This window comes from Macaca nemestrina, chromosome 13 (assembly GCF_043159975.1).
Source record: "Macaca nemestrina isolate mMacNem1 chromosome 13, mMacNem.hap1, whole genome shotgun sequence".
Lineage (NCBI taxonomy): Eukaryota > Metazoa > Chordata > Mammalia > Primates > Cercopithecidae > Macaca > Macaca nemestrina.
Window position 1 is genome coordinate 73,611,211 of NC_092137.1, and position 17,106 is coordinate 73,628,316.

Here is a 17,106-nt window from a genome sequence, read left to right on the forward strand (position 1 = left end):
GCTGCGCCTCACCCCGCCGACAGTTCAGTAGATGTGCTTCCCGCCTAGAGGCAGAGACCGAGGGGCAGCAGGGGAGGACCTTGGACTTGGGGTTCCACAGTGTTGGGTTTGAATCTGCCCTGTGCCACTTACTAGCTTGACATTGAATCCCCTTTAACGTCAGTTTCTCACCTGTGCATTTCCTATGGAGAAAAACTGAGAGCACTTCAACGTCCAGGCGCACTCAGTAAAGCATGGAGATTATTGCCATTCATTTATTTTGCTCACGCCTGTGTTTTTCCATTTTAATTTTTTTTTAATTTGTGCTAGGAAAAATAACTTATTTCAATTAAAAAGGACTGTAATACTTGTCAATAGTAGGAGGAAAGTCAACTAGCACAACAGGGTATATTCTAAATTGAAAAGTAAAAGTCCCTCTTTTTTCCACCCACGTTTATTACTAACTCCTGGGGTAGCCACATTTAAGTTTCTTGTGTATTCTTTCAGAATAATTTTATGTATATCCAAGCATACACATTGTTCTGCAATATTATTATTTTTTTCACTTGAAATAACTTAAGAGATTGTGCCATGTCCTAACATAAAGATCTTGTCATTCTTTTTCAAGGCTGTATAGTACTCCATTGTAAGGGAGGACTTTGAGTTAGTCGATTTGTCTCCTATCTGTGAGCATGTAGGCAGTTTCCAACCTTTTACTTATACCAATGTTGTTGAAGTCAACATCTTTGACTATAGAAATGTGAATGTGTCTGTGAGATAAATTCTAACGGGTGTAATTATATGCCAAAGTATATATAAAATTTTGATAGACAACTGGCAAATTATCTTCCAGAAAAGTAGGGCCAATTCCTGCTCACTCCTCCCTCACCCACAGGGTATGAGATGCTTCTGCAGACCATTTTTTCTGCCTTCATACAAATGACTTTCACTCTAAGGATGTTGTTCCCAGCAACACATAGGGAATCCACGGGAAATATCTCCCTGGAATCAGTACTTGAAATAGTTGGGCTTCTTTTGAGAAAAAAAATCCCAGCCTTAAGGAGGCTGTGAATCTTGGCTGCAGAAGCATCAGAGCCAACTCCAGCAAAGAAGCTTGCCTACTCTTCTAGTCTCATTTCTCTTCTGCTGTGGTTTTCCCTCTGTCTCATTCTTTCATTCTTTTTACAATGTTTATTTTATTTTGTATTATAGCTCACTTAACTCCTTTCTGAAACCAAATAAATACACGGGGGGAAGGATTAAATAAATACATGGAATAGCATGTTCTTCTTTATGAAGAGCATCAATTCCTGAGACTCTGTGTGCTGCAGGGTAAGGCAGGCAGGTCTAAGGCTCCCCCTTCCTTCTCTACTTTCTTTGAAATAGAAACAAAGCCCTTTGGGGGTGGTGGACTCAGCATTATGGTCTGTATAGTTCCCAGCCTCTCTTCCACCCCGTGCCCTCCTTTTCAAGGAGAGAGAGCCCAAGAATGCCCAAACCCCGCCACATTCTCAGTCCTTTCACCCTATGTCCATTATCCAAACATCCATTCATTCAGTTTCTCAATGTTCATTCATTCAGTATTCATTTCTTTTTTTTTTTTTTTTTTTTTTGAGATGGAGTCTCGCTGTGTTGCCCAGGCTGGAGTGCAGTGGCCGGATCTCAGCTCACTGCAAGCTCTGCCTCCCGGGTTTTTATGCCATTCTCCTGCCTCAGCCTCCCGAGTAGCCGGGACTACAGGCGCCCACCACCTCGCCCGGCTAGTTTTTTGTATTTTTTAGTAGAGACGGGGTTTCACCGTGTTAGCCAGGATGGTCTCGAACTCCTGACCTCGTGATCCGCCCGTCTCGGCCTCCCAAAGTGCTGGGATTACAGGCTTGAGCCACCGCGCCCGGCCCAGTATTCATTTCTTAAGTGCCTATCACAGACCAGAAGGTAGACTTTGGTTTTATGTCTGCTGGGACCCTGAGCCCCATCTCCAGCACTAGGTACCCACTCCTCATCCCACAATGACCCTATAAGTGTTTTCACAGAATAGGTCCTTTCACACAATCACCTGCAAAGCATATGCTGACACACTTGTATGCATCTTCTCCTCGAGTCCACAAATCATACAAAGGTTCTCACAGGGTCATGCACTTGCAGTGTGCCTTACTAAATGGCTACACCTATGGTTCTGTGTTAGTAACACATACATGAGCATGTAGGAAATACAGAAACCCAGCAGATGTCTGTAAAGATTGGACACACCAAGCATGATTTTCCTTATACTCTATTTCAGATCCAGGGTTTGATTCTAATCCAAATGCATTGCCAAGGCCAGGTGAGCCCACACTAGACACGTAGGGCACACATGTCTCAAATCCACTCTGGCATCCTACTGCCTCAGAGGGAGGAGGAGGGGAGGAGTTTGGCTGGGCTGGTGTCCAGGTCTCCCCAGGTCACCCCGTCGGGCCAGATTGGTCGGCCCCAGGTTGCCCATCCCTTCTGCTGTTCTTCCCTCTGCCACAGCATTCCTCCTCCTTCTTAGTCACAGATAATTCCCCTACTCTCTTGGTGAGTTGCCAAGCCATTGCTGCTCTCTGCCAAGGGCTGTTGGACTAGGTCTGTGTTAGGACAAGGGTCCAAGTCACCCTAAGTTTCTTGTGTTAGAGGCCAGACCTGGGGGCAGGGCTCGGGGGTGGGTAGGAGTGATTAGGAAAGGAGATAGGGAAGAGACAGCTTGTGCTCTGGGTGTGGGATGGCTCACACCCCCATGTCTATGCTACTCACCTCCAGTGGACACACATACACACACTCACAGGCACAGAGGATGGCTGCCTCTGGAGGGCAATTTGCATCTGCATTTGGCTCCTTGAGGACTGGGAGGGAATATAAAGGGGGCTGAGCATTTTGTAGTTCTTCCCAGCTTGTCCCTTCTTCTCCCTACATTTTAACAGCTTACAAAGAGATTCTGGGCCCAAAAGGTCTTTGGGAAGGGAAGGAAGAGAGAGGAGCTTAGATTTATGAGCTCCATTTTAATCACACTTCAAATATAAAAACACAAATGTACACAAGGGAAAAAAGGGAAATCACATACATTGACATTGAGCACCTTACAAATATTTTATCATTCAGTCTCCACAAAAGTTCTATGGAGTAAGGAATTGGAGACCAATTTCACAGATGAGGAAGCAGACTCAAAAACGTCAAATGACTTGATCGACACCACACTTCTATTCAGTGGTAGGGCTGAGAGTCAAGTCCAGGCTATCTTACTCTACAAGACAATTTAGGAGAAGATGATTAATTTTACAAAAGGATTCACTGTTAGATGGCTTTAGATGGAGGATCTCCCTGTAGCTTTCAAATAGGATGTGATGTGCAAACTCAAGCTGGCTGGTGCCCATTCCTGCAAGAACTCCCTGGAGTGATGGCCATGGATAGGAAAACAGTGGGTCACAACTAGTACTGAGGAGTAACACATATAAGGTTCTTTGGAGCTGCTGTGTAAGTTGCTGGGGTGTGTGTGTGTGTGTGTGTGTGTGTGTCTCTGTGTGTGTGTTTGTATGTGTGCTTTTGTGGAAAGTGAGAGCGAATTTTCTATTTCCATGGGAAAAGGTGCAAAGGAGAATTCACCTTCTAGGCAAGCACTGAACAAACATTTGCTGAATGAATTAATGAATGAAGAAATTCATTCATCAAATATTCATTGAGCACAGCCCAGTGCCAGGTGCTGGGTTGGCCCTTCAGATGCTGGTGCCGAAGTGCATGAGACTGGAAGCTTTGAATCCAGGGAAGGAGGTGGGGAGGGGCAGAGGGAGGGTAGAGGCAGCCTCCCTGCTCTCTCTTCTGGGGAGGGCTCAGCCCCTGTCATAGTTCTGGTTATGCTACTGCTCCCTCCTCCACACCCTACCTTGATCTTTCTGCTCTAAATATCATTGTGTTCAAATAATAGTGTATATATTTTAAAAAACTTCAAGAAGACAGCTGCCTGGGAGTATTAATCATGAAGAGGCCAGCACTCGGTCTCCATGGCGACTCCTGACAATGTGAGCTGAGGAACAGTTGCATGTCCCACTTCCTGGGGCCATGGAGATGCAGGGGCACTGCATCTCTCACTCCTCTTTCCTCTCTGCTTCTCCTTTCTTCTCTCTTCCTTACCTCTCCTCTCTTCTTCTCTCCTGCCCCCTCCCTCCACTTCCTATTTTTTTCCTCTTCCTAAAGGATTTATTTAAAAGCAGGGACAGAGGCAGGGTCAGCCATCAGATTAACAAAAAACATGGCCAATGAAGCCACAGCAGAAATGAAGGCTGCATCCAGTCGCAGCGTCTGCAGTGCCCAACTCCATTTCCAAGACCTCAGCAGTGCCCCCGGGCTTCCACAGCCAGTAGGGCAGAAGTAGTGTGATCATCTGCCCCTGAGGCAAGAGGCTGACTGTCAGGGTCCTTCTCTGTCTCTTTTCTCTTCCCTGCTTATGGCCCATCATTTGTTTGTGGTTTGGGTCATTATTATGATTATGAGTATGGCTATTATTTTTAGTGCCCATGAAAGTAACAGGCTTATTGAAAAAAGACAAATGTTAAAAATTAGAATGCAAAGAACAGGGTATCTTTCACTATCCTGTACACACACACACATGAACACGTTTTAGGTCAATTCCTATAGATTTTTTTCATGCATATTCATGCAACATCCATTTAGTCAACATCCATTTAGTCAACAATCACATTATCATCATTCTTATTTACATCATTTTCATACTATACATAGTCTTGTAACTAACTTAACACTGTACCTTGTTTTTTTTTTATTTTTTCCATAATGATACCCATCTATAGTGTTGATCTATAGTGTTGGTAAAAATTTCACCACAGTATTTCATTGTGTAGATGAATATAATGTTTTACCTTGTTTCCTGTCTTTCACTATTATAAAGAATCTGGCTATATATAGCCTTTTATGTATATGTGGTACATTGATAGGGTAATAATATTACAGTATTCTAGCTAACAATTGCGTGTTATTTACTATAGGCACTATCTGACAGGTATTGAGAGCTTTACATATACTTATCATTTAATCCTCACCACAACCTGATTAGTGTCATTATTATTTCTATTTTACAGATGGAGAAATTGAGCATGGAACACTAAGAAATTTGTCCAAGCTTACCAGGTTAGTGATGATGCAAGGGATTTGAACTCATACTATAGCCATAGGCTAGGTTACAAAAAGTGAAATTTCATGCTCACTTCAGCAGCACATATACTAAAATTGGAATGATACAGGGAAGAGTAGTATAGTCCTTAAAGAAAGTGAATTTTTTTAGGACAAAGGTACAAACACTTAAAATTATATATATTGTTAAATATTTCTCTAAAAAGATTGTTCTAATCTCTGGGCCAACTAGCAGTATATGAGGACCAACTGGTAAACAGAAAGAGGCATCCCAGTGATATTTCAATTTTTGTTGTAAAAATTATCAGTAAGGATGAGAATCTTTTCACGGGGCCTTAGTATTTCCTTTTCCATGATATATAGGCTTAATACCTCACCCAAATACTTTTTTATTTTTTTTGAGACACAGTTTCACTTTTGTTGCCCAGGCTGGAGTGCAATGGTGCTATCTTGGCTCACTGCAACCTCCACCTCCCGGATTCAAGCGATTCTTCTGCCTCAGCCTCCCAAATAGCTGGGATTACAGGTATGCACCACCATGCCCTGCTAATTTTGTATTTTTAGTAGAGACGGGGTTTCTCCATGTTGGTCAGGCTGGTCTTAAACTCCTGACCTGAGTGATCCGCCCTCCTTGGCCTCCTCACCCAAAGACTTTTTGAGTGGAACAACCTTCCTTATGCTCCTTACATCCCTGTAGTGGGCACTGAAAGTGAGGCTGCTCTGCTCTGGCATAGACTGGGAGGACTGGTGGGGACACTGGGTGTGGGGGCTTCTGTACCCTCCTTACTTTTGTTCTTTCTCTTTTGAATTCTTTCTATTTTTATTTTTTCATTTTTTTGTAGAGATGGGGTCTTGCTCTGTTGCCCAGGCTGGTTTCTGACTCCTGGGCTCAGGTGATTCTCCCACCATGAACTCCCAAAGTGCTGGGATTACAGGTGTGAGCCGGCACACCTGGCCTGTTCTTTCAATTTTGGATCATGGAGAGAGGTGGCGAGGAGAACAAGGTGGCTGCATGCCATTAGGAAAAGTGGATTCTTCCAAGGTGGCTTGGCTTCTGAACTGTTCTCCTACAGGAGAGAGGGAGGTTATTCTTTCTCTTGTCTTCCATTCTACAGTCCTCCTTTGGCAACACTGGACAGAGCTGAGGGGTAGATGATCACAGAAGAGGTGTGACTAGGGTGGGTTCTGGGAGGGTCAGAGGTAGGCGGACGGTTACAATGACTTCACACTGCTACTGCCCTGTGATTTGGAATTGGCCTCCCATCAGTCGTTTGGATCTAAGCCTCGTTCTCCCTTTGTGAGCAATAATGGACTTGGATCTTGCTGAATATTTTTATTTGATTAAATAATGGTGTTCAGAGCACTAATTTTCAATTCATGTGTTAAGAAGATAAAAAGGAGGCTTAGTGAGCAGACTGAGAGACCTATAGCTCTAGAATAGAACTGGAATCAGAAACGAGCCTTTTTAACCTATCTGTCTGGCATGTTTCTCTCTCTGGCCTCCTGTTTTCACTTATCCGAGCTCATCTCACTGTCTTTTCACTGTCTCTCCTCTCCCATCTTGCCATAGTTTTCTTTAAACCTCTTTGAGGTAGACTGGTCACTGTACTGAGATTGGACAATATAACTCCGAAATGCCCAGGCAATTTATCCACAGCTAGGTCCATTGAGCCATAGCCTGGGTCTTCTGTGTGTCCTTGAATCCTGTCCATCATCATCAGGCTGGGCTTCTGGTTGCAAATCACAGAAATGCAACCTCAATTAGCTTATTGAAGAACGATGAAAAAAGAAAGAGAGAGAGAGAGAGAAAGGAAGAAAGAAAGAAAAGGAAGGAAGGAAGGAAGGGAAGGAAGGGTAGGAAGGAAAGGAAGGAAGGGAAGGAAGGGAAGGAAGGAAGGAAGGGAAGGGAAGGAAGGAAAGGAAGGAAGGAAGGAAAGAAAGGAAGGAAGAGGGGAGGAAAGAAGAAACTTATCAGCATATCCAAGGGAATGGGGAATCCAAAAAAGTGTCAAACAACCAACCTATAAGGGCATCAGGGACACACTGGGTGTCAGAAGCTGGGTGTCAGAGGCTAAGAGTTCTCAGAATGCTCCCAGCTCCTTTTTTTTTTTCCTCCTGATAACTGAAAACCTGGCCATTGGCAGATTGTGTGTTCTACACATCAGGTGCTGTGATAAATGGATTTTCATTCCCAGTTCCAGGTAGGGAATCCTAGAAAAGACCTCTGCTCTTCTCCCTAGGACAATTATATGGCTAGCAGGCAGGGTAATATACAATTGACAACACCACTAGGGTCTTGTGCTTATGCTTTGAGGGCCAGTCCCAGAAAAGAGGAAATCACTGTGAGCCAGGAAGCCTCCCTTGTCCTTGAGGGCAAGAGCTGGGCAGCAATGAGCTCTGGCAGGTTCTCATAACCAGGGGCAGAAACAGTTCCCTCTGCTTAACAATGCCCCTGGAGCAATTCGCCTACTCCATCTGTCTGCCAGCTCCAAGGAACACTGCTCAAAATAAAAATCCCTAATTAGCAATTCCTTCAATCCAGAGCAAAACAATTTATTTGTTTCCTAGAATAATCTGGAGCCACATTTGGCTTGGCAACCAGTGGGTTCCACATGTTCATGCGGTGTGCCATGTGAAGACTTCAGCAGGGAGTTTTATTCAGTCAAGGCATGAAGGGGGGATGCCCTGGGGGTCACCTCTCCAGGCAGCAGCAAGTGGGGGCCTAGAACAGAACTGGTTTTATCAATGTTGTGCAGCGGGTTTCTGGTACAGGGTAGGTAGCAAAGGAAGAAAGTTCAACAGGATTTCTAAGCACCTGCTCTCACAAAGGCCAAACCAGTGATCCCTACATTTGGTAAGGATACATGGCCTGCAGGAGACATAGAGAATCTGACAATAGAGTAAAACCTCAAGCCAGGGAGTCAGAGGAACTGATTGTGACCCAGTTCTGCCACTTGCTTGTTCTGTGACCTTGAACAAATTACAAATACTTTCTGTGCTTGTGTATTCTCACCTGTGAAATGGGAGTATGTTATCTTCTCTACCTACAGTCTCAGGATTAAGAGTCAGAATTAACAAATTAAGTGGTGGTTGAAGCACAGGCACTTGCTAAAAAAAAAAAAAAACAGTGATGTTAGAAACAATATGTCCAGTTGAGAAATGGTGAGTAATTCTTCGTACCCCAAATGTATGCCCTGTGTTTTCTGGGCATCTATGCATATGGGGGTGGCATTGGTCACTATGACATGAATTTCATGACTAGTTGTTTTCTTCCAATCCTTGCTCTCATTCATTCATCATTCATTCATCTAAATATTTGTTGAGGACTTAATACATCAGCCAATTCAACTACGTATTACAGAAAGGTGTGATGCATGTGCCAGTGGGAGAAGGACCGGATGGTTTGAGATCATAGAATGAAGCAGGAGGTCGTTAGCTCATCAAGATATTCAGGGAAGGCCTCCCCAAGGAAGTGACATTTGAATGGAGACTAGAAGGTTAAGTAAAAGTTAGCCAGAAAAAGGGAAATGTTGAGTGGGGAGAATGTTCTAGGCAAAAGGGACAGCATATACAAAAGCCAGAAAGTGAGAGAAAAAAGACAAGGGAGGAGAAAAGGATTCAGGGAACTGGCGGAAGCCCATGACGGCTGGAGCGTAAGGAGGGAAAGGGCAAGCAGGGTCAGGCTGGAGAAACTGGTGAGCTTAGGATCCCGGAAGACATTTTAAGCAGGTTTAGGCATTTGGACTTGTTTCCCCGCCCCCCCCCCACCTATCTGATCACAAGCTTCCATGCATAGGCATCTGGACTTTATCCCTAGGGTAATACAATGCTATTGAAGAGATTTAAGCTGTATAGGCAATGCGATTTTTATCTTAGAACGACCAGCGTTCTAAGACCACCTTCCATGCTCTAATACAGCGTGGAAGGTGACCTGGAGGGTGGATCAGTTAGGAGGCCGTTGTGGCAAGTCACCTGACAGTGGGCCCTCAGACCTGAACAGTGGGTGGCAATAGGAAAGGAGAAGCTTTCAGTCAGCAGCCATTTAGGAGCTCTTTTATAACACACACACAAGGGTGAATAGCTACCCATGGGGCAGAAGAGAGAGAAAGGCGTCAAGGTTGACTCTTGGGTTCGGTTTTGACCATGGGTTAGTCATCTTTTTTTTTTTTTTTTTTTTCAAGACAGGCTCTCATGCTCTGTTGCCCAGACTGGAGTGCAGTGGCACGATCATGGCTCAACTCAACTTTCCCCAGCTTAGGCAATCCTCCCACCTCAGCCTCCCAAGTAGCTGGGACCACAGGCACGCACCACCACACCCCACTAATTTAAATTTCTTTTTTTTAGAGGTGGGGTCTCACTATGTTGCCCAGGCTGGTCTTGAACTCCTGGGCTCAAGCAATTATCCTGTTTCAGCCTCCCAAAGTGCTGAAATTGCAGGCATGAGCCACCGTGCCTGGCCAGTGGTCATTTATTTAGGTGGAGAATCAGTAGGAGAAAGAGTCTTCCTCTGACCCACTATGTTTTATTTGTGGAGCTTTAATTTACATACAGTAAAATGAGCAAATCTTAAGTGTATCTACCATTTGATGATTTTTTAACATAAATCAATATATAGAACATTTACATCCTCCAAAAAGTTCCCTTGTACCTTTTTCCAGTCAGTAGATACCCCCTCTTTTGGGTAACCATATTTCTCAGTTATATCACTATAGATTAGTTTTGCCTACTCTTGAACTTCATATACATGGAATAATTCAGTATGTACTGTTTTGTGTCTGGCTTCTTTTGCTCAACATAATCTCTGTAAGATTTATCCACTCCATTTTTTTCATGCATCAGTATCAATATATGTTTTGTATGTATCAATCCTTTTTTCTCAGTCACTAACTTTCCATTGTTTAAATATACCAATTTGTTTATGCATTCCCTTACTGATGGAAGTAGATTGTTGTTGCTTAATTCTATGTGTGCTTTTAGGAGGTCAAAAGGAAGACAACTTATAAATGAATGACGAGGCAATGATATAACAGTTATAAACCCTTATGACCTACTACATACCTTTAAAATATATCGATTTAAAGTGTGATTGATATGTTTTATCACACTTTAAAGATGTCATTTACTTCAGCAAAAAAAAACTTTAAAAAATTGAGTAGTTACTAGTCATAAACTTAAGAATGTGAAAGATGAATATGAAGAAAATGAAGAAATTTTTTCTGAAGGGCATTGAACAATAGACTAAGTGGGGAGATATGTCTTATCGGATGGGAAGACTCAATGTTATGAATATGTCATTGTCGGTGTTGGTGGGTTCTCTGTGGAGCAGACATTGAGAGGGAAGGCTACAGGGAGTTTATTTGGGAGTAACACATGTGAGAGATAAAGGCAAGATTGGATAGAAGAGCCTCATACTGCAATGAGCATCTGACGGTCTCAGCCAACCTAGTGGCGAGTTCCAGAACAAATACCCATTAGAAGAATCCTGCACTGGGAAGAAGAGGCCAGTCCCTATGCCCTCTTTGCTCTCAGTCATTGGTGAGGGGCCTAGTTGGAAAGAGCATGGTCTTGGCCTGAAAACTGAGGTGAACCTGAAAGGTGCTAACAGCTGTAGGCTCATGGATAGCTGCACTGCTTGCAGCTGAATGGCAAATCCTTTGTTGAAGGGAGATTCAAGTGGCTACACCTCCATAGCTGCCACAGTCAGTTCCCCAAATCAATCTGTAAGTTTCATGCAATTTCTGTAAAGAGGCCAATAACATCTGTGGTTTTTTTTGTGGAACGGGGTGCAATTTGACAAATTAGTTCTAAAACATGTTCGGAAGAATAGGAAAAAATAAGAGAATTTTGAAAATGATGTCTAAAGCTCTATCAAATATCAAAACCTATTAACATAATGTAGTGCTAGTGCAAGGGATACCCAAATGAACCGGTGGAACAGAGCTGAGAAACCAACCCACATGGATATGGAATTTAGAATATGATAAAAGTACCTGTTCACAGTAACTCAAACATTTGATTATTGAATAAATAGTATTAAGAGAACTGGGCAGACCTCTGGAGGAAAAAGTAGAATATATATTTTACACAACACTCAAAAGTAAATTCCAGATATATAAAAATACAATAATAAACCTCAAACTATAAAATAACCAAAAAATGTATCAGGTAATTTTTATAATCTTGGGATGAAGAAGGTCTTTGCAAGAATGAACTAAAACTCAGAAGCCATATTGGAAAAGAATGGCTATGTATCCATCAAGAGGGGATTAATTAAATAATTATAGTAATTCATGTGATTAAAAAAACTGTAGCTGTTTGAAATTAGATCCATATATACTGTTAGAAAGTTGTTTTGATATATTGTAACATAAAAAAATGAATTGCAGAACAGTATATATTTTTAGTCTATTAAATTCGATAGTGAGTATAAAAATGTTAATTTGTAGAAAATGAGCTGGATGGATACATTTCACGCTAATAACCTGGTAACCTTTGTAGAGTGAGACTGAGGGAAGAGAGTATGCTAGGCACAACTGAGGAGCCAACCTCAAGGACTGAGTATCTATTAGGCGAGACCAGATGAGTGCCATGGGTGCATCTGGAGACAGAGGTTTTAAACTTCCTTGCTTGTAGAGTGATCTCCTCAGTGCTATCATCATTACACCCACTAATTCTGCTAGCCAGTATAAAAAAAATCCTGAAAAATCAAGTAATAAATATGGAAAAGGGGAAATGAAATAAAAACAGTTTGAAAATATGGTAGTTGATGCCGGGCGCAGTGGCTCAAGCCTGTAATCCCAGCACTTTGGGAGGCCGAGACGGGTGGATCACGAGGTCAGGAGATCGAGACCATCCTGGCTAACACGGTGAAACCCCATCTCTACTAAAAAAAATACAAAAAACTAGCCGGGCGAGGTGGCGGGCGCCTGTAGTCCCAGCTACTCGGGAGGCTGAGGCAGGAGAATGGCGTGAACCCGGGAGGCGGAGCTTGCAGTGAGCCGAGATCTGGCCACTGCCCTCCATCCTGGGCGACAGAGTGAGACTCCGTCTCAAAAAAAAAAAAAAAAAAAAAAAAAAAAAAAAGAAAATATGGTAGTTGGTAATAATCAATTGGGCAGAAGGTAGACGTGGATATTTTGGACTGATTTGCTTAATCTCTATTTCTCCTTGCTTCTGAGGGCCTCCTTGTACTGCAGAGGCTGGAAAGTTGAAAACTACAGTTCTCAGATTCCTTTACAGCTAGAATTTGAATGCAAATTAAGTAATACCAAACATATGCCTTGTGTGAGACTTAGAAGGTGGGCACGGGGCAGAGTCATTTCCCTGTCTCTTTGGGTGGTTTTTGTGCTGTCGAGCCATATCAAGGGACATGAGCAGTGCTCCAGTGCCCACTCCCTGGTTTTTTAGGTGTTGAAAAGTGAGTGTGTTGGCCAGCAGGGACTTCCTGGTCCCTGTACTATAGCATATTTTTGAGTTTAGTAATTTTATGTTCTGAGATTCATTCCAGCCCTTTCAAATAATTTGTAAGTATTTGGTATCTTCTAGTAAACCTCTTCCTTTTAAAAACCTATAGTTTCTGTTTCCTAGTTTCAGTTATCTTATTGCTGTCTAACAAACCATCCAGAATTTAGTAGCTTAAAACAACAACAATAATTTATTTTGCCCACAAACCTGCAATTCGGGCAGGGCTTGGCAGGGAAGGTTCATCTTTGTACCACATCGAATGAGTTGGAGGGGTTCTACTGAAGGCTGAAGGATCTACTTCCAAGAGGGTCCATGCATACAAGTGGGCCAGCTGGTGCTGGCTGTCAGCTGAGTTTCCTGGGTTCCTGTCCACATGGACTTTTCCAGGTGACCTGGGCTTCCTCACAACAGAGTTGCTGGGTTCCAAGGGAGAGATTTTTGAGACAGAGAGAAAGACCAAAAGAGAGAGGGAGAGGGATCACCTTTATTACTTAGCTTCAGAAGTTCCATAGCATCCCTTCTGCCATACTCTAGTAGTCAAGGCAGTTATATAGACTCATCTAGGTTCAAGGGAGAGGACTTAGACTCCACCTGTTGATGGAGGAGTGACAAAATTCTGGAAGAGCATGTGGGATGGAAATATTGCAGCCATTTTTAGGAAGTATCTGCCACATGCCTGCTCTGAATCATGACTGATACAGTTAATAACAAGGATTTAAAGTCCTCAACAATTTAAGCATAAAAGGTTGAACTAACACTAAATACAGTAGAAAATACTAAATCTGTAAATATTGAAATAATATTTTATTTTATTTTTATTTATTTATTTTTTTTGAGACAGAGTCTCACTCTTTCGCCCAGGCTGGAGTGCAGTGGCGCAGTCTCGGCTCACTGCAAGCTCCGCCCCTCGAGTTCATGCCGTTCTCCTGCCTCAGCCTCCCGAGTAGCTGGGACTACAGGCGCCCGCCACCACGCCCGGCTATTTTTTTGTATTTTTAGTAGAGACGGGGTTTCACCGTGTTAGCTGGGATGGTCTTGATCTCCTGACCTTGTGATCCGCCCGCCTCAGCCTCCCAAAGTGCTGGGATTACAGGCATGAGCCACCGTGCCCAGCCTCAAAATAATATTTTAAAGGAATATACAAGTATTTAATTTAATACAAGCATTAAATCTGTAAATATCTAAACATTTTAAAGGAATATACAAGAAAATATAAGTGAAGGAAGATTTTTTAAGGTTAAATTTTTCTTAAATAAAAAGGCTAAAACATAGAAGTGAATAGTTTTAAAAAGAATAAAGTTTAATACATAGGATGGAAAGGTAAGGGAAAATAATAGAAAGAAGGTAGAACTGGAAGCCTGAAAATTAGGAAGAGAAGCAATGAAATGGGGTAAGGATAGTATAAGAAGAATGGTTAAAACAGCCCTTATTGAGTCAACAAAGTATGTTCAAATAGCATTGAGACAAAAGCCTATTAAGTTAAATAGATCTTTGTTAAAATAAGGAAAAATGACCAGAAGTCAGTTAGAAGTCATTTCTAGCCCTAGACATGAGGAATCCTTCTTGAAAGGCCCTGTGGAACCGGACTTACCTTACAGGGCTGCTGCTGGTAACCTTGCTACATCCTGCCTTTGGAGGTCCCATCTCTGCTCTCTCTCGCTCGCTCTCTTTCTCTCTCTCTCCTTAACCATTTCTTCTCCATGCTAGTTTCAGACTTCCGTCTAAGAAAATCTCCTTAGACTTTGCTGCCTATATCCATGGTCTTTCCTAGTCCTGTGGCCATCACAACTGCGTTATATTCCTGGTCTTGGCAAGGAGAGAACAGAGCCCCATTGGGTTGCTTCTTGTGGAGGCCATTTTGCCACCGTGCAGGTTCAGGTAGAAGGTGGTCTGAGAATTGGTGTGGGAAGGCTGTCACGAGGACCCAGGAGTCGGCTATATCTTCAAAAATGCATCCTGTCAGTATTTGGGTTCCTTAATTTCCCTTGTCTAATCTGCCTTTGCTCTTATGGTTATTTTGTTTTCATGACAGTGATTAAGAGGAGAATCAGCTGTCACCCCAAGCACATGCCATATTTCCCAAGGGGACAATCTGGGTTGATTCGCTTTCCTGGACAGTGCTTTTGCACTGACTCCTTTGACTCTTTTGTCCGTCTCTTTTCACTGGGTTGCTATCATTTCTACCACCAGAGCCTTGTTGTTGAGGCCAAAACCCCCACCACCATGGAAGACCCAGATGTCCTCCAGGCCTCTTTGGGAACCACTGTAAGCAGAATTTACCCAGCTGTTGGGCGCCAGCAGCAAGTTCTCCAAAGCAGCTCCGCGCAGAGCAGGAGCTGGGCTGGAGGTGGAGGGCTGAGAGGTGAGCGTGGCAGGCTTCAATTACGTTGCTAGGTTCTGAGTTGCTAGGTTCCGAGTTTCCTGAAAGGCTGTGCTGGCTCACCCTGGAAACAAGTTGCTTTCCTGGCAGCTCCATATATAGGCTGCTGGGTGCCTGCTGCCAGCACCTTTGCCTCGGAGCTCCTGGGCTCCCTGGTGGTTCTACTGCCTTTTAGAGCCTTATGTCCCTTGGTTATCAGAGGTTGAGCCTTTCTCCAGAGCAGCAGGAATGCCAAGACGCTTCTTTGGGGTGTTAGCTTTGTGGGAGGGGCTGGAGGATATGGGAAGTAGGAGTGAGAAAAAGAGAAATTGAAGCCTGTGATTGAAACTATTTCGTCTCTCTCCTTATTTTAGAAAATTAAAGGATGAGAGTGGTGGGGTCCACACTGTTCAATGGGGGAGGGGTCCTTGGCCCACCCCTGCTTTCCCATAGGCCCTCCCATGACCATCTCAAAATATGGCTGGGCCCCCAGGCTGGGGACTGTGCTGGAAGCAGGCTCCATCTTTGATGTGGAACCAAGAAGCATTAATGGATCCATAGGGAGACTGAGCCTCAATCCACTGGCCTCAGTAGTCCACATTTTGACCAGCTGAATGAATTGGCCCTTGATGACAATGAAATGGATTTTTGAAAAAATTAGTGGGGATAGAGAAATGGAAGGACCCTCTGGTCAAATGCCTAGAGAATACTCCCAGATAACACTGATGGGTGCTAACCCTGTGCTAGCAGTTTCTATTTGTCAGCTCCTTTCCTGCTGCTCACTGCAGCTCTATGAGGTAGGTGATTTTATTGTCCATATTTTATGAATGAGGAATCTGAGGAACAGAGAGTTTAAGTTTTGAATCAGGATTAAGAAGATAGAAGGTGGAGATCTGGGACATAAACTCAGAGGTTGGGTTCCAGTACTGTACACCTAACCACTTTACTCTCTTTCTTCTACTTTCTCACGTCGGCCAGATTGCCTTCCTATCAGTCTCCTAATCCAGCCCCTGACTTGGCTATCCAGGCAGGAAGCCACCTATCCCACAGCAGACCTGGTCCTCCAGAGACAGCTCCCCAGGTGGTGAGTCTAGGGCTGAGACCGCCCTCCAGATTTCCCTCAAGAGCTCCTACCTGACCCAGCATCTGTGCCCAACCTTCCTATCACTTTGGCCACATTAACCTCATCTTAGGAGCTCTTGGGCCTTCTGGAAAGTCTAGGAGCAAGACCCAGATTTAGACACTGCCCTTCCTCATGCCCCTTGTCCCTACTACTTCTCATCCACCCTTCTTAAGGCTTCAAGTCTCTTTTCTCTAAGCCCTTGTTCACAGCCTTCTACAGTGAGGCTCTTCCTGGCTTTTTCTCCAGGCCTTGCTCAATTTGACTCAAATTCTCAAGTAGACTTGTCCTTCCCCTTGTTACTGTGCTCTCAGTATCTTTTTTTGGTTATTGTTGTTAAGCTTTGGTCAAATTCTGTGTTTTTGTATAAATTAGCTATTTGTATAGACACCTCTCTCCCCTACTTGACACCAAGCTCCTTGCAGGCAGGCATCAGCTCTTATTCATCTTTGTATCTTTTCTGCACCCAGGGCTTGACATACATTAGATGCAATGCACATTTATCCAGGTGACTTGCCAGCAGGGTACAGATTATTCCTGGCCCTACAGTTATTCACTATCCATTAAACACCCTTTACCTTTTTACAATTATTTTTTGCTTGAACCAAATGAAAGCAATCTTTCTTTTCTTCTTTTAAACTGATTATCTTTGTGTACTCTTCTATATGATACATTTCATGACACAAATTTTAATTAAACATTACAATTCTGCCAAATAAATACTGAACATTTCCTTTGATTATTTACAAATATGCTTTTCAAAACTTTTAAACAAATTAGAAATCACATTTGTAAGCAAAAATAGCATTAACACTAGAAAACCTTATTAATTTGCTAGTATTTGCCTAACGATTGTAGAATTCCCAGGTCAATATCTAAACGTTTCAAAAATAATGAAGCTTATTCTATCACTTTTCTCCTACTAAGATGTTATTATATAATAATTCTTTAAAACCTCATCCCTCAAAAATTTATGTATGTTTTATAATATTGGAAAACTAGTGCTGATATATAATTTGTACAT

The 17,106-nt window shown here is 43.0% G+C and overlaps 1 long non-coding RNA gene across 1 annotated transcript; it reads right to left on the reverse strand.

Annotated features, from left to right (window-relative positions):
- Positions 1–2,988: 2,988 nt before the first annotated feature.
- On the reverse strand, positions 2,989–14,334 carry LOC105465269 (uncharacterized). Its single transcript, XR_977454.3, has 4 exons — positions 14,195–14,334; positions 12,811–13,019; positions 8,153–8,247; positions 2,989–3,238 (listed from the first exon to the last, which is right to left on the reverse strand). It is a non-coding gene; the product is annotated as an uncharacterized lncRNA (long non-coding RNA).
- Positions 14,335–17,106: the final 2,772 nt, after the last annotated feature.